Here is a 23,826-nt window from a genome sequence, read left to right on the forward strand (position 1 = left end):
CCACAAGCATGCCCTTATGTAGGAGTACAACACAGAAATATCAAAGGATGTAGCCATCTAACATACTAATGACAGTATAGCAGTTCACAAGCACTGCATGTGCCTGATATTCATACTTGTTAGTACAATATACTTAGTTGTCCTACCCCTCTCTCAGGGGTGGAAGGTTTCAAATGTCACAGCAAAAGTCAAACATATGTACAGCTATTGCAGTTAAAGAAATGTGCAGATATGGACCTTCCCTACACCCAGCCTGCACATCCCTAGCTGGTGTTCCCACTGACATCCTGCTTCCCGCTTACAAATGTTTAAAAGTGCCTTATTCACTCTGTATAACAAGGCCCCAGTACTGCTCAGCAGCAAAATAAAATACCTTTATAAGTGTCAAACCCCAGACCTTGGGCTCACCACATTGCATGAAGTACCACCAAGCCACAGCAAACATATAAGAGCTCAGTGCTGAAAGAAATATATCATGCATTACAAGGAGTGAATGTAAATGGAAAATAGGAAAGCCATAGCAATACATTCCAGTAAAGACAAATATCAGGCATTCAAGGAGTAAATGTAAAGGGAAAATAGAAAAGCCATAGCAACACATTGCAAGAACTACTGTTGTATGCCAGTTAATCCACAAATCCCACAGGAAAGTAAAATACTCCCATGTGAACAGTGTTAGCATTAGCAAGTGTGAGTTAACATACACACTGAGAAGAGTGCACTGGAAGAAGCAACAGTCAGGTTTCAGTACAACATGCATTTCAGTGGCTACAACACAGCCTCAGATATGAGAGATATACCAACCTTCTGACTGACACAACAGTGTCCACAGTGAACCAGCATGATCCCCACCTTGCAAAACTGAAAGGCCTATGGCTACCTAACCTATCATTTTATAGCAGTGTCCTGAAATCACAGTGAGAAATGCAATTACCACACAGCAGGCTGCATGCAATTACTAAATGCTGGCCACCAATTGGTGCAAAGGCCATCACATGCACATGTGCAGATACCTACAAAAGCAGCCTGTACTTCCAGTCCACACATGCAATAATATCATTGCAACAACTGGAGGGAGAGAGAGAAAGAGAAGAGAGAGAGATAGATAGATAGATAGATAGATAGATAGATAGATAGATAGATAGATAGATAGATAGATAGCTATAGATATAGATAGAGACAGAGACAAAAAAAGAAAGCCAGCAAGCAAGCTAGCAAGCAAGCCAGCAAGCAAGCCAGCAAGCAGGCCAGCAAGCAAGCCAGCAAGCCAACAAGCAAGCCAGCCAGCAAGCCAAAAGAAAAAAGCTGTCAGTGACAAAGGTAATGTAAACTACATAATCTAATAATCTACATACTGTGAACCCTCCATATGTGTTAGCAGTCTGTATCTATATGTATATGCAGATGTGCATAGGGCAAGGGACATACTGCAACTGTTAGTGAAGGCTGGACATACATATGTAGTTGAAGGTTGCTATGTGCACATATCAATATAGGTTGTAGTGTGTGGCATTGAAAACAGCATGCAGTGCAGGTATATGTCATGTGGTGGTGAACTTCTGTGGGTCTGAGCCAGTGAGGCCTGCTACAGCTATACGGCCTGAGGACAGCATAATGCATTCTGCACAACACTGTGAAATATCATTACAGAATGGTATGTCTCACAACTATTTCAGAAGTGATATTCCCACCATGAAAGGTGGGCAGTCTATGTGCCTACATGTGCATGTATATGTACAGCAATCGATGTTTAGAAGTGTGTGTGCATATATATATATATATATATATATATATATATATATATATATATATATATATATATATATATATATATATATATATATATATATATATATATATATGCATATATATAATAATCTATCTCTCTCTCTCTCTACATATATATACATAATATATTTATATATATATATCTACACACATATATATATATATATATATATATATATATATATATATATATGTACATAGATCGGAGGTATGTACAGATTGATAGAGATAGATAGATAGATAGATAGATAGATAGATAGATAGATAGAATATGTATATACATATACTATAATAGATACATACATATATAGATAGATATGTAGATACATACATATATACAGATAGATATGAATGTCTATAGATATATATATATATATATATATATATATATATATATATATATATATATACATACATATATAAGGATATGTATATATTGATATATATATATATTTATATGTGCATATATATATATATATATATATATATATATATCTACATATATATATATATATATATATATATATATATATATATATATATAAAGATAGAGTGAGAAAGGGGGACATGGGGGAAGATGTACTGCAACAGGTGCCTGGTGACCAAGGCATGCACTGAACACCAGTGTTGATACTGCAGTATCATACCCCATTCCAAAACATGTTACCCACTAACTACCACATAGGTGGTTGCCTGCCTACCACTGGAGGTGTCAGAAGGGAACATGGGACACAGGTTTAAAATAGCCTCCCCTTCGATATCCACAGTGGCACACTAGTGTTGTAATCCCTGTACATGGTATGTGTCATCACAAAAGGTGTGTCAGCTAGGAAATGTAAGTCAGTGTGCCCCTCTACACCCCTCAATGTCCTATGCAGTATGTACCTCCCATGAAAACTGTGGAAAGGCCACAGACATACCCAACAAAGACTGCTAATGCCCTCAAACACATTCCCTAAGCTGACTGCCTCACAAATCCACTGCTAGAGTGCCTTGCATACTTCCTACAAGGTTGCCACTGCTGGACATACAGAGTTATGTCACACCCATACCAGTCAGCCAACCACCATGGCAACACCTCACAATCCGTCCAGCCTACATGACCCTAGGGCCCTAATCCTTGTCACCGCACTAAACAGCACATGCTGGAGGTACAGGTTTCTATACACAAATATGCCATACCCTGGACTACATATATATATATATATATATATATATATATATATATATATATATATATATATATATATATATAAAGATAGAGTGAGAAAGGGGTCATGGGGGAAGATGTACTGCAACAGGTGCCTGGTGACCAAGGCATGCACTGAACACCAGTGTTGATACTGCAGTATCATACCCCATTCCAAAACATGTTACCCACTAACTACCACATAGGTGGTTGCCTGCCTACCACTGGAGGTGTCAGAAGGGAACATGGGACACAGGTTTAAAATAGCCTCCCCTTCGATATCCACAGTGGCACACTAGTGTTGTAATCCCTGTACATGGTATGTGTCATCACAAAAGGTGTGTCAGCTAGGGAAATGTAAGTCAGTGTGCCCCTCTACACCCCTCAATGTCCTATGCAGTATGTACCTCCCATGAAAACTGTGGAAAGGCCACAGACATGCCCAACAAAGACTGATAATGCCCTCAAACACATTCCCTAAGCAGACTGACTCACAAAACCACAGCTAGAGTGCCTTGCATACTTCCTACACAAAGGTTGCCACTGCTGGACATACAGAGTTATGTCACACCCATACCAGTCAGCCAACCACCATGGCAACACCTCACAATCCGTCCAGCCTACATGACCTAGGGCCCTAATCCTTGTCACCGCACTAAACAGCACATGCTGGAGGTACAGGTTTCTATACACAAATATGCCATACCCTGGACTAAACCACCTCCTTATTAGTAGATGTCATACATACCCCTGATGAATGTTATGTAGATAGGTTTTATGCCCTGTGAGTCACCTCTGTGTAACCGTTTCACAGGAGCAAGTAAAATTACATTACATGTGTCCCAAAGGGCAGGGTAGCATATGGCTAGGCTGCCCTAGGCCCAGGGCCAATAGCATAGTACCTACCTATGACACAATGCACACACACATGTACTCAGTGCAATACCAGCTATGTGAGGTTGTATGAGTGTGACACTGACCGTGTGCAAGGTCTGTAAAGGTGTGATAGCTTAGCGTAAGTTTGTGTCTGTCATGGCAGTTTGTGTCGTAGGTGTGAGGCCAGAGAAAGATGTGTCAGTTATCGGGATGCAAACATAGTAGATTGGCATATGTTGTGCTGTAGTTCCCTGTGTACGACTGCGGTGTCCCATCATAGGCAGAAGCAATACATGTATGCTCAGTAAGTGGTACTGCTGTTGAATCCAGATCACATATGAACTGTTGTACTACCTGAAGTTGTAGGCCTAAACACTACAGTATGTTGTATGTTCACATTCCCTGGTAACACTGTCTGGTGTGCTTCCTGTAGTCTGCACAGATTACATACCTCATGCATAGGTATCTGTAAGTAGGGGCACACAGTACTATAAGATACACAGTTAATGCTCATCTGTGTTGTCATACATTTGCGCATTGTATGTATGTGTAATGTGTGTGTAATGATGCCTGTACCGTGGCCGAAATCACATGTGTGTTACAGGGTATGTGTGTGTACCTGGCAGCATGTATACTCTGTGACAGCAGTATGCTGGCTATATTAACAACTGTGCACATATGTCAGGTAGGGGTATGGCATCAAAGACTAGGGTGGATTACCATTGAAAAAGTAAATGTGCATTGCATTCACTGCATGGGATGACAATATTCTTCATCCAATAGCTTGATACATACCCCCAGTGTGAGGTTGTGCATTGTATCCCAAACAGTGTGCCGCGTGCTGGTGTATACTAGTTTGTTGTATGTAGTGTGACAGGCACTGTCAGACAGTTGTGGGCTGAGCATTGATATGTGGTATCAAACATGTGTATCCCCTGATAGACAGGCAGATGCTATATATGGCAGTTAAGTGATATCAGTACATTAGAATATTAAGTGTGCCACATGACTTGCTCACATATTTTTCTTTTCCTTCCAGGGTGATGGTGCATCAGCGTAACCCACCTTATACAGCAACAGAGGATTAGGAGATCCACCAGAGCCTGGTGCAGAATTTCTCTGTGCTGTTTTCCAGGACCAGCCAGAACAAGCATGAGAGGGCTGCACTGTGGCAAGATCTTGTCCGTCGGGTAAATGACATAGGCATGCATAACTGGACATATGAGCAGGTACGCCATCACTGCAGTGATTTAATTAGACATGTCCGGCAGCGTGCGTCTGATATCCTGCCTTGCAAACACAAAATGCAGGGTTTGAATCTCACAAGGGATAATTGGCTAGGCTTAAAATGGCTCGCAAGAGCAGTTAGCTTAGTATGAATCTATGAACATCTATGAACATCCACAGACAACATCTTGCCACATGTGGTGGGGTACCTATCCACCCCCCCCACCAGTGTGGAGGAGCACCTCCTAAGTGCTGTTGCTCCAGGCCAACAACAACAATATCCCCAAACATGTGTCATCATGGAGGCCGGAGCCACCCAGCATGTTGAAATGGAGTGTGCAGGTAACATGCCATATCTGTAGTTGACTGGTCTCTGTACTGGTAGTTTATGCGTGTGTGAGATATGTACTGTGTGTGTAGCTGTTAACCTGCCTATTCTTCTGCAAGATTGATATTCTGAGCATAATCTGTACACCTGAAAGCCACCTGTTGTACTACTGTACTTTATCATACTCACAGTATCAATGGCACAGTTGTGGCCACTGGCAATCACTGTCATATTTTTGCAGGTCCCTCTGGTGTGACAGCAAAGCAGCCAATCCATGCTGGTGAGTGTGTAATAACAAGACTATTGTTAATGACATGTGCATGTCATATGGAGGTGTAGTGTGTGCACATGTAACACCTACACATAACGCATGCTGTGCATGTTTGCTGTGAGACTATGCATATCCCATTATTCTCAGTAGCTGCCTCACTCACATGCAATACACAGAGCATGACACATGTGTGGCAACACAGTACTGGACATTGTATAGGCATATCTGATACACATGTACACAACACACACATGTTTGGCATAGACATGACACCTTAGCCTGCTACACATGTTCAATTATGACACCTGCTGTATGGCCACCCTTCAGTATCCCTATTATCCTCTATGCAGCACTCATAATATACCTGAGGGGTAGAGGCCTACCATGTCTTTGAGCAACAGTCTTGAACAAATAATACATTTATGTTAGGCAATGCTCACTATTGGCCACCTTACACACCCATGTAACAAGTGGCTGTGTAATTGTGGATGTATTCATGTTACTGCACTTCAGGTACAGCATGCTAGCTGCCTGTCTAGCACACATTATTATTGTTGACTGACCACAAGAAGCATGTTGATCATGGCTCACGTTACTACACCACATCTAGTTCCACTGACCACAAAAGTACACATAGTGGTTATTGCGTAGCAACATCATGTGTTGTGTTGTGTGTGTGTGTGTGTGTGTGTGTGTGTGTGTGTGTGTGTGTGTGTGTGTGTGCAAATATATGCACCCACAGCTTGTAACACTTGCACAGCATTGTTATGTCCTTGTACACATTGTGTCCCAGGGTGGAGACAATCACTGAACAACTACACACAACCATCAAGTACACATATACTGTTATTAACAAGGGCTGTCTACACTTGCACTGCATGTTCTCATGCAATACATAATCTGCATGCTGACTCGTGTGCAGTGATGTTTTTCCTTGGGATACTGTCACCCACCCTCAAACAGTATTGTGTATGTGTTGGATTGCAAGTGTGTCTGTGTTTGTATCTGCTGTACTGAGGAGTGTGCCTGTGTGCCTGTGTGCCTGTGTGCATGTGTGCATGTGCGCCTGTGTGCATGTGCACCTGTGCGCCTGTGTGCATGTGCGCCTGTGTGCATGTGTGCACATGTGCATGTGTGCCTGTGTGCCTGTGTGCATGTGTGCATGTGTGCATGTGCGCCTGTGTGCATGTGTGCCTTTGTGTCTGTGTGCATGTGTGCATGTGCGCCTGTGTGCATGTGCACCTGTGTACATGTGTGCCTGTGTGCATGTGCACCTATGTGCATGTGTGCATGTGTGCATGTGTGCATGGGTGCTAACATCATGTACACATTTGTAAACTGTGTTTCATATCTTCCTCTCACAGGTTCTGATGTTGCTCTGGTGGAGTGCAGCAGGGAACCTGAAGCCACTGCTGGGGATAGTGATAATGATGATACATGTGTAATGGCACAGGAAGGTGTGACAGGGTCTGTCGTTGGTCAGCCAATTGACGCTACACAGCAGTCAACCCCATCAATGAGCACAGTCATCCTGCTGATACATCCATTGTCACCAATGTCCTTAGCTGAGGGACAGCATACAGTGGGCATTGACCAGGTTAGTGTGGTATCATTGGCACATGCACCCCCTCACAGCAGCCATGGCCAGATTCCTGACATGGTACCACACAGGCAGATGTCCAGGGGTTCTTGTGGGAGCATCCGTGGTCATACTGCCCCTGTCAGACGTGCCCACAGAGGTCTTTCAACCTCAGCTATGTTCCGGGCTGTAATGCAGGCACAGGCACGTATGGAACGGTACACCAGACAGGGTCTGAGGGAGCTTAGAGCACATCGCACCGCTATGAATGACACTATGCATGATGTTGCAGCTGCCATCCGTAATTTCAGCGAGGTCATTGATAGACGTTGGGGGGACACATTAGATCTCTTCCACAACTACATGTCCAGGAGCCAGGACAGTGCAGGATGGTTGAGGCGTCGATGTGGACGTATGCCAGCAACATCATCAGCTGGCAGTCATCGTGGATGACAACAAACCCACAGCCGCTTCCATAGTGCCAGTACCAGCCCCAGCAATGCTGGGTCTGTGCTGTCATTACACCATTCTAGAAGACCACGTGCACGTGGCTCTGGACAGTCCCAGCAGGGACATGTGTCCAGTCAACAACCCACTGCTTCTGATGACAGTACCCAGTCTGGCTTAGTACCTGATACTGTCTGTAGCACCCCTGCCAGGCACAGGTACAGTGTCCGTGGCCAGAGACAGTGATCTGTATGACCTGGCAGGTACAGTCTGTGGCTGTCCACAAACACCCGCATATGACAGCCACGTGGTGGAACCGTGTGCAAGCATACACACACACACACATAATGCTAACACCTAGGGCTAACACAAACACACACACACACACACACATCGCATCAACATTGCCCCATGTTGTACTGTTGTCCCTCACTAACACACACACACACACATACATGTCGATTGGATGTGTCACTGGCAGACTCTGGCAAACAAAGTACACACCCTGTGCATATGATGAAACTGTGCCACATCCTGCCATCTGTAACATTGATGCAGGAACAGGATAGCATGGTGCTGATGCTCAGGGTAACTACATAGCACTGTAGTAATAATATCATGTTGTTAACAGTACAGTGTAATGATATCGTTGTGGGTATATTCGAGCATGCATGATGCATTAACTATTATTGTCATTGTAGTTTTGTATACACCAGTGTTAATTCCCAAAGTGTACTGTCAGCACATGTGCCACATGGCTGTTTTGTGTACCTGTGCCTGCATGTGTTGGGTGTGGACAGTACATGTGTGATGTTTGCAGCACAGAGTTGCAGGTGTACATTTGTGAACATGGTTAGCATGGAACATGACATGGTTTGACAGTATGCTGTGGGTGATACGGTTTCTATATGTCAATGGTCTGCATTCTGGTACTATACACAGCCTACATAGCCTGACATTCCGTGGTCATTACATGCTGTCTGCTCAACTGATACACAGATGTAGGAACCTGGTGTCAGTGATATCCCTGCAGTACTACGCTATACCATTAGCCATTCTTACTGAGCCCCACACATCCCTGGGAACAATACTCTTTGGCATATAACAGTCTCATGTACATGTCAACACACTACAGATATGTTCATCCATGACTGCAAATGCATAAAGTGGCCTACAATGCATTCTACACATGACACACCTAACCACCACAAGGGTATCATTCTGACAGATACCTGTTGTCCAAGCCATGCTGTATTGCTGTAACGCAACTGTAGCATTGTCATCGGCATGTAGTTAACATAGTATTCCAACAGTACCATGTAGGTGGTAGCACCCATCATGTAGAACAGGTAATGGTGTGTACATGTGGACAAGTGTTATCTTGTCTATCCTGTGATATTCACATTTCCAAAGGTATTCTGCAGTCCCTTGGTGTATCACCTAAGCAAGACGGTGTCGGTATGCATATCAGCAACAGTTGCCGTACACCTACACTAGATGTCCATCACTCATAGACTTTGCTGTGTTTTAACATGTCTGACATATACTCCAGACATGAACCCTCACCCACATTAATCTATCAAAGCTTTCATGGGTGTGTGTCACATAGTTGGCGTAGGACACAGATCACTGCAGTAGCCTGCATTGTCACCAACATACAGGTATGGCCTAACGTCTGGTAAGCTGCGGCACATGCTGGCAAAGGTAACGACTGTAATCATATGAGGCAGGCTTCACACATAAGAACTATTAAAGGTCACAGGTAGATATCTGTATGTGGCACACACATACCTGATGTGTGCATTGAAATTACTGTTATAATAATATGTCATACAATAATAAAAGCAAAACACATTGACAAACTGTGTGACAAACACACACGTCATTTGTAGGATTCAAACCCCTACCTAACTATGTTACGATACTTGAGAGACACACATTAGCGCAACATGCTATTTGCATTACTGGATGCTTTCCCTTCTCCTGCTGCATTTATAGAGTGCTGACATCATCAGTCTTTCCAAAGACGAATGTACATCTTTTAGTGTGTTATCTCAGTCTTCAAATAGGCCATTTCTTTCACAGAGACTTGCATATATACACCCCCCCCCACACACACACACACAGGATTTGCAAGATTCAAACCCCTACCTAACTATATTAGGCTATTTGAAAGAGACACAGTAACACAGTGCACTATTCGCATTACTGGATGATTTCTCTTCCCCTGCTGTATTTATAGGGTGCTGACATCATCAGTCTTTCCAAAGAGGAATGTACATCTTTTAGTGTGTTATCCCAGTCTTCAAAAAGGCCATTCCTTTCACAGAGACTTGCATACATCCACACTTTTAGTGTGTTATCCTAGTTTTCAAAAAGGCCATTTCTTGCACGGAGACTTGCATACATACTCCCCACACACACAGCATTTGCAAGATTCAAACCCCTACCTAACTATGTTATGAAGCTTGAAAGAGACGCATTAGCACAGCGCACTATTCGCATTACTAGATTTTTCTTTTCTCCTGCTGTATTTATAGGGTGCTGACATCATCAGTCTTTCCAAACAGGAAAGTACATCTTTTAGTGTGTTATCCCAGTCTTCAAAAAGGCCATTCCTTTCACAAAGACTTGCATACATACCCCCCACACACAGCATTTGCAGGATTCAAACCCCTACCTAACTATGTTATGACACTTGATGATTTCGCTTCTCCTGCTGTATTTATAGGGTGCTGACATCATCAGTCTTTCCAAAGAGGAATGTACATCTTTTACTATCCCTCAGTATGGGGGATAACAATATCTGTGCATTAACAGACGCCTAGTTCAGGGTCACATATGCACACTGGCACTGCCAGGTTATGTTCTATACCATGCTTCATGACCACAGGACTTGTAAGACACAACACAAGTAAGGGGTGTATCCATATACATCACATATACACACACCTCTGGGTTGGTACCACTGCACTAAGCATGACAGGCCATACATATACAACTACCATTGTGCAAAACCGCCTTTTTGTTTGGTGTGTAGTTCAGACCACCCCCCCCCCCCCATACCCAGGAACTGCACCCGGCTTTCCTGGGAACAGTGTAGGATATGAAGGTCTTCACACACACCATTATAGTGGTTGACTTCAGGTACACAACTATTGACTGGGGATACTACTCAGGCCCTCAACAACATCACCCTACAGCCACTACAATTTGTGGATCCATGTGCTATGACACAACCAGTCACCACACCCAGAAGGGGGAATACATATTGGACCTAATCATCACCAACATGGGGACTCTGTGTTCCACACCAGAGGTAGAACCCTCATTGTTAAGATCAGACCATAAACAACTTTCCCTGGACATCCATATCCCATCCCCACCCCCAGCCAAGGAAATCACTGTAAAGAATTTCTCAAAAGCAGACTTTGCACTTGTGAAGACTGGGGTGGAATACTTCAAAGGCCCTGTGCTGGAGGATACTACAGCCCAATCTGCAGAATCCTTTACAAATGCATTGTATAAGCACCTGCAGGTATGCATTGATCAGGCTATCCCAAATAAAACCATGACTCCTCCAAAACAGGAGACCTGTCTGGTTGACCCCAGCCATATATAAGCTGTACAACAGAAGGAGGAAGCTACTACATAACAGAGCAATATCCCACAGAGGGAGGACATCTCTGAACAGTACTGGCAAGACACTTCAATCCCTCATATAATCATCACTTGCACATTTTGACAGTGTAATTGACCAGACACTACAGATAATCACAAGGCCTTCTTTAGTTATGTCAGGAATATGTGTTGAAACAACAGAGATATGCTCTGAATTGTTGCATAAAAGCACAAAATATGCCAAACCTATGGACATAGCCTACACTCTGGCAGACAGAGTCTGCTCAAATGCCCCCCCTTACCCCCCAAGTGTACAGATGCCCATCCCAAATGAATGTAACCTCCCTGACATTACAGATGCACAGGTGACAGGTGCCCTCTCCACAGCAAATAACACAGCATATGTATGGGACCGGACGGTGTCCCAGGCTGTGTCCTACATGAGCTCTGAGTAGAACTGAACACTCACATTAAGTCACTGTTCCAACTTAGCCTTACTACAGGATATGTACCCTGAGAATGGCATACAGATACAGTGCTCCCATTCAACAAAGGTGGTGCCACAATAGACCACAGGAACTAACTAAGCCTGACTAGTGTGATAGAAAAAGCTATGGAGCGTATTATCATGAAAGTCATAATCAACAACATTGTGAGCCTCCAGACAGTGGATCATACACAATTCGGCTTTGTTAAGGGCAGATCTTGCCTATTACATATAGCTCATATCTTTGAAATGGTTACTGAAGCCATGGATGAGGGCAAGGTAGTTCACACAGTCTACCTGTACCTTGCAGAAGCCTGCAACACAATACCCCACTCAGGCATCATACATATGCTTACCAGCTTAAATGTCAACCCCTATATCACTAGATGTGTTGCTATCTGCCTCAGGGATGGAACCCACATGGTCAGAATTGCAGGTGCCATGTCCAATTCCAGACCAGGTACAACTGGTGTCTCACTGGGCTCTGTTGTGGGACCTGTCCTGTTTGGTATGTACTTCTCTGAGGTTCAGACTAACACGGGGGGATTATGTCTAACAAACATCACAGATGACTGCTAACCGGGGCCATAAGCAACACTGCAGCTGACACATGCTTCCTCCATAAGGGTCTCACAGAGATGGATGCTTGTTGCCAGAGCCATGGCCTCGTGTTAAATGCTAAGACATGCATAGTCATCCCCTTTGGGGAAAACAAGGTGCACACAAATCACCACATAAGTGGTAATCCATTAAGTACAGAAGATGTATTTACAGATTTGGGGACCGACATAGATCGTAACCTCTCCTTTGCTAATCACATTGACAAAGTCATTGCAAAGACCTTTATATAACCCTCCTTATCACATGGGGGTTTGCATGTAGATCATGGGAGGTCATTGTGGCCCTCTACTAGTCACTCATCAGGCCCATGTTTGACTACAATGCCCCTTTTGGGGTGTACCTTACCCAACACCTGCAGCAACCACAGTGTCCTCAACAGTACCTCCCCAAGAGGATCATGGGCTACACACAGATGTCCTATGCAACTCAACTAACAGATCTCCAGCTTTACTCAGTTGCTTAACACCTACTCAGAGGTAATCTATGCCTGACGTACACAGCCATGTCAAACCCAGAAGTAATGGACATGCTCCATCTCATAACATCCAAGACCATTAGAGCTACACACTCCAGGGACTTAAACCTCAGCACAAAACTAAATAGGACATGCTGCAGGGATAGATTCATTACCCAGAGGCTCCCCTCACTCTGGAATTGAATCCCAATTACAGTTAGACATAGCCCCACGCCAACCCTCTTCCAGCAAAATCCAGCCGCATGGATGGGAAATTGCATATTCACCCCTGGGATCTCCACTGTGTCCCTGCTTGACAGAGGCACAGCAAACTAGCCTTGAAGGGTGCCTTCTGTGACCTACTTTACAGAGGCACAGTAGGCTACTCTACTGGGGAGGTGGACGCCAAATACACTCTGCCTAGGCTTATAAATTCCCTAGGGCAGACAGCCTAGCATCGACCTCTGCACCTATGTTTATGTTGGGGATGCACAATATTTGTTGCTGATACTGTTTGCAGGTCTTTATTGCCATAGCTTTCCCAGTTTCTATGAACAACTTGTGTATCTGCGTAACATGTTTGATCATGACAGGGTTCCAGTATATTAATATATGTGTCTGTTGTCATTTAACTGTGTGCACAGGGCAGGTTACTGGATCGTGGGAGGTTCCTGGCTTAACACATACAACTGCCAGATATGTGTGGCCGACTGCTATCTCAGACATGGCCTAAGTGTGTGAGCATGCCCAGTTCAGGCTTTCCATGATTTGTTGCCTGACATATGTCTCTTTTATCCAAGTGTGTGAGCATGCCCAGTGTGACCTTTCCATATGTTGTGATCTGAAGTCCACTACATTTGTGGCTGTGTGTGAACATGACCAATATTGACATTTATACTGTGTGTGTTGGAAGTCATGTTGTGTTCTTACTGCCAGACTCCTTTGTGTCATAACTCCCATGGAAACCCTGTGCCTGCAGGGTTTCCATGGGATAGTTTCCAAAGACTTGTCAACATTCTTTCTACTGGCTGAACACTGCAATACTGTCATGGTGTAGTGGTTCAATACTTTCACTATGGTGCACAGTCTCATGGGTTTGAGTCCCATCACTGCTTTAAATGTTCATACTGAGCATACCAAACTGGTTGAGGGCCAGTTGGGCAACTATGAGCATGCTGCATTTTGTTCAGCTATGGCCTACTTAAACCAGGCTTGTCCGACATTGCTGTGTATTCACCAACTTGGGTGGACATTGCCATACATTACTCCACATTGACCACAGTTGTACTAGTTGGTGTGTGTGATTCTCTTCATAGGTTCATACTAGGCTATCTGCCCTAGGGCATTTATAATCCTAGCCAGAGTGTGTTTGGCTTTCATCATACATTTTAAGTGGAGTTTGCCATGACATTTTTCAAGGTTAGTATACTGTGCCTCTGTCTAACAGTGACATAGAAGCGATACCCAGGGTAAACCTACAATCTCCCATCCACTCATCCAGATTCCTCTTGAAGCGAGTCAATGAGAGACTCTGGCTAACCTGGAGTGGGAGTTTACTCAAGAGTGGAGGGAGCCTCTGGGTTATGAATCTGTCAATCCAGCATGTCCAATTTATTTCAGTCCTGAGGTTCAGGTCTCTTGAGTGCGTATCTTGATGGGATTCTGATTTTCCAAGGTGCAGCATGTCCACTGATTCCAGATTGGACATGGCTTTATACATCAGGCACAGATCACCTCTGGGCAGGCGGTATGCCACTGAGTGGAGCTGCAGTTTCTTTAACCGGGCAGCAAATGGCAAGTGTTTGATCCTGCTGGTGAGGTACTTTTGTGGTCTTTCCAGCTGCTGCAGGTGTCTGATACGGTACATCCCACAAGGGGCACTGTACTCAATTATGGGCCTGATGAGGGATGAGTAAAGAGACACGATGACCTCCCCTGATCTACATGTGAATACCTTCATGATTAGGTGGGTTATATGAAATGTTTTTCTAAACACTTTGGCCACGTGGTTGTCAAATGAGAGATTGCTATCAACTTGGGTCCCCAGGTCCCTTATCACTTCTTCCATACTTAATGGGTTACCATCTATGTGGTAATTTGTGAGCACTTAGTTTTTGTCAAAGGGAATGACTATACACTTTTTTGCGTTTAGCTTGAGGACATGGCTCTGGCACCAGTTGTCTGTTTCTATGAGGCCCTTTTGTAGGATGCTTGTGTCAGCTGAAGGGTTGATTATGACGCCCAGTTTGCAGTCATCTGCAAACTTGTTCGGCCACAGTCCTTCTGTGTTGGCCTGTACCTCCGAGAAATATATACCAAACAAGCGAGGTCCCAGGACTGAGCCTTGTGGGATGCCACTTGTAGCTGGTTTGGGGTCTGACATGGCTCCAGCATTTCTGACCATGTGGGTTCTGTCCTTGAGCCAGTTTGCAACCCATCTAGTGACATAGGGGTTTATATTGAAGCTGGTGAGCTTATCTATAATGACCAAGTGGGGTATTGTATGGAAAGCTTTTGTGAGGTCCAGATAGGCTGTGTTCATAGGTTCATAGTTTCATAGGTTCATACTAGGCTATCTGCCCTAGGGCATTTATAAGCCTAGCCAGAGTGTGTTTGGCTTTCGCCACCCATGTTAAATTAATTTTGCTATGCCTTTTTTTGAGGTTAGTATACTGTGCCTCTGTCTAACAGTGACACAGAAGTGATAACCGGTGTAAACCTACGATCTCCCATCCACTCATCAAGATTCCTCTTGAAGAGAGTCAAAGAGGGACTCTGCCTAACCTGGACAGGGATTTTATTCCAGAGTGAAGGGAGCCTCTGGGTTATGAATCTGTCCCTCCAGCATGTCATTTTTATTTCAGTGCTGAGGTTCAAGTCTCTCGAGCGCATAGCTCGATGGGATTTGGATTTTCTGAGGGGCAGCATGTCCATTAATTCCGGGTTGGACATGGCTTTATACGTCAGGCACAGATCACCTCTGAGCAGGCAGTATGCCACTGAGTAGAGCTGGAGTTTCTTTAACCGGGCAGCATATGGCATCTGTTTGAGCCCTTTGATCCTCTTGGTGAGGTACTTTTGGGGTCTTTCCAGTTGCTGCAGGTGTCTGGTAAGGTACATCCCAAAAGGGGCATTGTACTCAATTATGGGCCTGATGAGGGATGAGTAAAGAGGCACGATGACCTCCCCTGATCTAGATGTGAATCCCTTCATGATTAGGTGGGCTATATAAAATGTTTTTCTAACCACTTTGGCCACGTAGTTGTCAAATGAGAGATTGCTATCAGCTTGGGTCCCCAGGTCCCTAATTACTTCTTCCATACTTAATGGATTACCACCTATGTGGTAATTTGTGGGCACTTTGTTTTTGCCAAAGGGGATGACTATACACTTTTTGGCATTTAGCTTGAGGCCATGGCTCTGGCACCAGTTGTCTGTTTCTATGAGGCCCTTTTGGAGGATGCTTGTGTCAGCTGGAGAGTCGATGATGACGTCCAGTTTGCAGTCATCTGCGAACTTGGTCAGCCACAGTCCTCTCGTGTTGGCCTGTACCTCCGAGAAATATATACCGAACAAGAGAGGTCCCAGGGCTGAGTCTTGTGGGATGCCACTTGTAACTGGTTTGGAGTCTGACATGGCTCCAGCAATTCTAACCATGTGGGTTCTGTCCTTGAGCCAGTTTGCAACCCATCTAGTGACATAGGGGTTTATATTTCAGCTGGTGAGCTTATCTATAATGCCCGAGTCGGGTATTGCATCGAAGGCTTTTGCGAGGTCCAGCTAGGCTGTGTGGACCACCTTCCCCTCGTCAATGGCCTTGGTGACTGTTTCAAAGAAATCAACCAGGTTTAAGAGGCTGGGTCTGCCCTTAACAAAGCCGAACTGGGTAGGATCCAGTGTCTGTAGGTCCCCAATATATTTATTTATGAGATCCATGATGATCCTTTCCATAGCTTTGCAGACCAGGCTAGTCAGGCTTATGGGGTGATAGTTTCCAGGATCCATTGAGGCACCACCTTTGTGGAGAGGGACCACTGTTGCTGTATGCAACATTTTGGGTACATATCCTGCAGTAAGGCTGAGATTGAATAGTAGTTTTATGTTTGGGTTTAGCTCTTCTTGGAGTTCATGTAGGATGCAGCCTGGGACACCGTCTGGTCCCATTGATGCTGTGTTTTTTGCTTTGGAGAGGGTGGCTCTTACCTGAGCATCTGAGATGTCAGGGGGGCAGCACTCAGCTGGGATAGATATTTGCCATTTTGGTGGGTGGGGGGAGAAGTTTGCGCTGAACCTGTCAGCTAGGATGTTGACAATGTCTGTGGGTCCGGTGTATTTTTTGTCATTTTGGACTAATTCTGAGCATATCTGGGAATTCCCACCCAAGATCCTAACATAACTAAAGAAAGCCTTGTGATTATCCTTAGTGTCCTATGCAATTTCTCTCTTGAAGCTGGCCTGAGGCGATTTTATGAGTGCCCGTAGTTTTTTGCTAATACTGATCAGAGATGCCTTCCCTTTTTGGGATTTTGCTTTATCATGTAGTAGCTTCCTCCTTCTATTGTATAGTTTGTTTATGGCTGGGGTCCACCAGACAGGACGTCTGCCTTTGGAAGATTGGGTCTTGGTTTTATTTGGGATTGCATGATCCATGCATTCCTGAAGGTGTTCATAGAATGCGTTTATAAAGGATTCTGTGGTCTGGGCCATATTTTCCATAGGCCCGGGGGCTTTGAAGGATTCCACCTCAGTTTTGAGGAGTGTAAAATTTGCTTTAGAGAAGTTTTTCACTGTGGTTTTCTGTGCAGGGGGTGGGGTCGGGATGTGAATATCCAATGAGATTAGTTTATGGTCTGATCTTACCAGTGAGGGATACACTTCTGGTCTGGAGCATAGAGTCCCCATGTTGGTGATGATCAGGTCCAGTATGTTTTCCCCTCTTGTGGGAGTGGTAACAAGTTGTTCCATAGCATTTGAGTTTATAAATTCTAGGAACCTTTGGGCTAGGGTGTTGGAGCTAGAGTAATGCTCCCTGTCTATGTTTGGGTAGTTGAAGTCTCCCAATATAATGGTGTTTGGAGAGACCTTCATATTTTCCAGTGTTCTCAAGAAGGCTGAGTTGGGTTCCTGGGTTTGGGAGGGTGGTCTGTAGCAGGCTATAAACTGGAAGGCAGTTTTACCCACTGTTAGTTGCACATGGATAGTCTCTGATGCTTCGTGCTGTGCCACCAACCTGGAGCTGTGGGTATTTTTGACGAATATTGATACCCCCCTCCTTTTGTGGTTCGGTCCAAGTTTTGGGGCCGAAAAGCATGGTATGATGTATAAACTGGTAGTGCTGGGGTGCTCTCGGGAGCCTTGAACCAGGTTTCTGTTACTGCACAGATATCGATGTTCTCCATGCTAAGGAGAGTTTCAAGTACATGCATCTTGAGGTTTAGACTTCTGGCATTGAGTAGCATTACTCTTAGTTTCTTATCCCTTGTGATACCTATGGAGGTGCGTTTGTCTTTTGAGCCTTGCCTAAAAAAGGCACTATGGGGGTAGCAAGAGCCTTTGCCAATATCCGAAAGCCCAGGGGTGGCAGGTGCAAGCCGTCCCTAGTGAAGCATTGTGGCTTGTCGAGCATGTCATCCCAGGCTGACAGGCATTGGATCCCCTTTGAATGACACCAATACTTAAGCCAATTGTTGAAATTGATCATCCTGTCTTCATAGTGTGGCATCATTCTTGGTGAGAATAAGATGCTACTCAAGGTCAGGGTCATACCAGCCTGTGCTACATGCTCAGAGAGCTCCTCTATGTCTCTCTTCATGTAGTCTAGGGAGGTACGTCTCAGGTCATTCACACCAGCATGGACAATGACTGAGTCATATTTGTACTTGCCTTTGAGTGACCTGAGTGCTTGTGTTATGTGGCGGATCCTAGAGCCTGACAGGCACCTCACGGTGACCTTCTCCTTGTTCAGCCTGGTGAGTGGGACGTCAGTGTGCCTGACGATAGAGTCACCTATTACAAGTGTATCAGGTGTGTTGTTTAGCCTTAAGGGCTGTGACTGTTTGGCACACTGGCTTTGTGAGCTATGTGCTGCATGTGGTTTGTTTTGTGGTAGCGATTGCTTGGGTGTCTGCTTTGGAGGTCTCTGCTGCTTAGGCAGATTTTTATTTAGAGCCTCCGAGTATGTTTTTGTGTGTTTATGTGTTTGGTTTGCTGTCGTGGTAGGTCTATGTGAGACTGGAATTGTAGTGAGTGTGGTTTCCTTCTCCTTCTGACTGGTTACGCTAGTACTGAGTTGAGAGAGCTTAGCTTCCAGTTTGGCTATATGGTTGCATCTCTCACATGTGTTGGAATTTGTTGGGAGGAGGAGAGGGTTGTCTGTGTACATGAGGCAGTTGTAACATTGCCTCAAGATTCCCAGATTCACCAGCTGGACCAGAGAGGAGATTGACAACTGACCTTTGGACTTGCTAGAATAGTATTGGGAATTCCTTTATAATTGAAAAAAGGGCCAGTGGGGAACAAGGTACTCAAGGGGAATTTGTGAGGGTATAGTGCTTTTAATTTTTTAGTACTGACTTATATAATTGCTTTAGTGGGCAAGTGCCAGGTAACTTAAATGCAATGTGTTACAAGTAACTTAAATGCAAAAATGACAAACAGTAACTTTCTTTCAAGGGAAACAAGGAAATAAGTACAGTAAGCAATGCAGATATCATTAGGGATCCACAGAAGCACTGAAAAGCCACGTTTTGGGTGGAATTAGTGTTTAAGGGAAATAACAAGCATACAAACAAAGCTAGATTCAGCAGGCCTGGATCTAGTCTATGCTACAGCAAACAAGGTGTACCAATTTCAGTAAGAAACAGTTGAAATATGCAGGCACTATAAGCCTCTAACCAGAAATTCCCAGCTCAGAAGGGCAAAGTCCAGCCTCTCCACCCACAAGAGTGCAGACCACGAACCTTCTTAATGTAAAATAACTGGCCTGAAGCCCAAGTGCTTAAACCAGAACTAATACATTTTTAGAATAACAGACACTGAGCCCTCAATCAGCAGTTCCCAACTTAGAAGGATGTAAGCTACCTGTCCCGCCACCACAGTGCAGGCCACAAACCTTCCTAATGTAAAACAACTGGTCTGAAGCCCAAGTGCTTAATCCAAAAGACTTAGAATGATAGCTATGCTTTAATGAAGTTACTACCAAGCAGTAATAAATACAACTGAATACTTTAAAGAATGCCTGATTAGTGCTCAAGTTATACAAACAAAGCTAGATTCAGCAGGCCTGGATCTAGTCTATGCTACAGCAAATAAGGTGTACCAATTTCAGTAAGAAGCAGTTCAAATATAATGCAAAATAACTGGCCTGAAGCCCAAGTGCTTAAACCAGAATTAATACACTTTTAGAATAACAGACACTGAGCCCTCAATCAGCAGTTCCCAACTTAGAAGGATGTAAGCTACCTGTTCTGCCACTACAGTGCAGACCACAAACCTTCTTAATGTAAAACAACTGGTCTGAAGCCCAAGTGCTTAAACTAAAAGGCTTAGAATGAGTTGCACCAAGCAGTAATAAATACAATTGAGTATTTAAAAGATGATGCAAATGCAAAATAAAGTAGGAAGAAACAGAAATACAGTAAATACAGATATTTATATATATATATATATATATATATATATATATATATATATATATATATATATATATTTTTTTTTTTTTTTTCGTGGAAAGAGAGAAAGGAGTAGCAGAAACTAAGCTGATTGGCCTTCTCAAATGTTCTCCCTGTACTGGGTAGAATGAGGTAATGACACCAGACTGGGAGGAGGGTCCCAGATCAAATTTACACTAGGGGATGGCAACTGCAAAGCCACCAACTATAAAAGCACTATGCCAACAGGGAGGGAGGGTAGGAAACAACTGCAGAAATGTTTCTCACAGCTGAAAAGCAGCAGTGAGCCTTTAAATGAAAGTTTTAAACAGCTAAAGGAGCCTCTAGAAAAAAGAGTTTAACTGCAACAAGTTATCAGAAACAAACAACCCAACAGATGCTTAATAAAAGTGGACAATTTCCAGTTAATACCTCACACACAGTGAAACTAGCTAGAAAAATACACAGTGCACAAATTGCTATAAATAACAAAGAAATAAAGAACAAAATAAACAAAAAACAGGATACTTAATGTTATATATTATAGCTCCGAGTTTGCTGAGTGTCCTTCCTTCGATTAGCTGAGTGTAAAATGGCAAAACACTCACAATTGAGTTTCTTAGGTAACAGAAAGTTGAAACCTGAGACAGCTTTTAAGAAAGAAATCTCAAAAGAACCAATGAGGTGCTTAGTCTAAGCTGTAGTCCAGGTGACCTCAGTCAGCCAATGACCTCAAACAATTCTCTCTCACTGAAATGCCTGATGGCTTTGGCTAAGCCAAGATGTCTCTGAATATGTGCTCAGGCACACAGCCTCCACAAACACTAGGCCCAAATACAAGCCTGAATATGGAAATGCTACAAATATACCCACTAGTTAGACCACCTTCCCCTCATCAATGGCCTTGGTGACTGTTTCAAATGACTCAACCAGGTTTAAGAGGCATGATCTGCCCTTAACAAAGCCAAACTGGGTAGGATCCAGTGTCTGTAGGTCCCCAATATCTTTATTTCTGAGGTCCATGATGATCCTTTTCATAGCTTTGCAGACCAAACTAGTCAGGCTTCTGGTCCAATAGTCTGCAGTATCCATTGAGGCACCACCTTTGTGGAGAGGGACCATTGTTGCTGTGCACTGCTCTTTGGGTACATATCCTGTGGTAAGGCTGAGATTGAACAGTGGTTTTATGTTTGTGTTCAATTCTTCTTGTGGTTCATGTTGGACACAGCCCAGGACACTGTCTGGTCCCATTGATGCTGTGTGATTTGCTTTGGAAAGGCTGGCTGTTACCTGGGCATCTGAGATGTCAGGGGGCCAGCACTCTGCTGGGATAGATATTTGCCCTTTTGGTGGGGAGGGGGGAGAAGTTTGCACTGAACCTGTCAGCTCAGATGATGGCAATGTCTGTGCGTTTGGTGTATTGTTTGTCATTTTGGAATAATTCTGAGCATATCTGAGAATTCCCACCTAGGTTCCAACAATAACTAAAGAAAGCCTTGTGATTATCCTTAGTGTCCTGCACAATTTTTATCTCAATGATGGCCTTAGACAATTTTATGCGTGGCAGTAATTTTTCAATAATACTGATCAGAGATGCCTTCCCTTTTTGGGATTTTGCTCTATCATATAGTAGCTTCCTCCTTGTATTGTATGTTTTTTTATGGCTGGGGTCCACCAGACAGGATGCCTGCCTTTGGACAATTTTTATCTCAATGATGGCCTTAGACAATTTTATGTGTGGCAGTAATTTTTCAATAATACTGATCAGAGATGCCTTCCCTTTTTGGGATTTTGCTCTATCATATAGTAGCTTCCTCCTTGTATTGTATGTTTTTTTATGACTGGGGTCCACCAGACAGGATGCCTGCCTTTGGAGGATTGGATCTTGGTTTTATTTGGGATTGCATGATCCATGGGTTCCTGAAGTTGTTCATAGAATGCATTTATAATGGGTTCTGAGGTCTGGGCCATATTTTCCACAGGCACAGGGGCTGTGAAGGATTCCACCTTGGTTTTGAGGAGTGTGACATTTACTTTAGTGCAATTTTTCACTGTAGTTTTCTGGCCATGGGCTGGGGTCGGGATGTGAATATCCAGTGAGATTACTCTATGGTCTGATCTTACCAGTGAGGGATACACTTCTGGTCTTGGGCATAGAGTCCCCATGTTGGTGATGATCAGGTCCAGTATGTTTTCCCCTCTTGTGGGAGTGGTAGCAAGTTGTTCCATAGCATTTGAGTTTATAAATTCTAGGAACCTTTGGGTTAGGGTGTTGCAGCTAGGGTAATGCTCCCAGTCTATGTTTGGGTAGTTGAAGTCACCCAATATAATGGTGTTTGGGGAGACCTTCATATTTTCATGTGTTCTCCAGTCAGCCAAGTGTGGTTCCAAGTGTAGCTATGAACTGGAAGGCGGTTTTACCCACTGTTAGTTGCACATGGATAGTCTCTGATGCTTCATGCTGTGCCACCAACCTGGGGGTGTGGGTATCTTTGACAAATATTGATACTCACCTTCCTTTTGTAGTTTGTTCCATGTTTTGCAGCTGCATAGCATGGTATGAGGTGTAACCTGTTAGTGCTAGGGTGCTCTTGGGAGCCTTGAAGCAGGTTTCTGTTACTGCACAAATATCAACATTCTCCAAGCTGTGGAGAGTTTGGAGTGGGTGCATCTTGCAGTTTAGACTTCTGGCATTGAGTAGTATTACTTCTAGTTTCTTATCCATTGTGATACCTATGGAGGTGGGTTTGACTTTTGAGCCTTACCTAAAAAAGGCACTATGTGGGTGACAAGAGCCTTTGGCAATATCCAAAAGGCCACAGGTGACAGGTGAAAGCCATCCCTAGCAAAGCATCATGTCTTGTCGAGCATGTCATCCCAGGCTGACAGGCATTGGATCCCCTTTCACTGACACCAATACTTAAGCCAATTGCTGTGATTGATCATCTTGTCTTCATATTGTGGCATCATGTTTGGTAAGGGTAAGATGATACTCAAGGTCATCAAGTTTTCATATACTACATGGTGGTAAATGCTGTTTAGCACTACCTTACATTGCTTAACACATGGCCATCATGCCTTAGGTGGTGTGCAGGGCTGCCTATGTCGGATGCACATACTACACTCCCTGCACATGTTTGAAAGCAGGTTGCGTCAACTTAGGCATCCCTTTCACTATATGTGGTAGTCAGAGAGAGGTATAATTTCCAGGGTTCCTACTGAGCCAGTGTATGTGCTATGCGTTGCCTCTTTGCCAAGGCCATGGCATACTGGGCACGCCTCCTTCTGC

This window comes from Protopterus annectens, chromosome 6.part0 (genome assembly GCF_019279795.1).
Source record: "Protopterus annectens isolate FY-2018-M chromosome 6.part0, PAN1.0, whole genome shotgun sequence".
Classification (NCBI taxonomy): Eukaryota; Metazoa; Chordata; order Ceratodontiformes; family Protopteridae; genus Protopterus; species Protopterus annectens.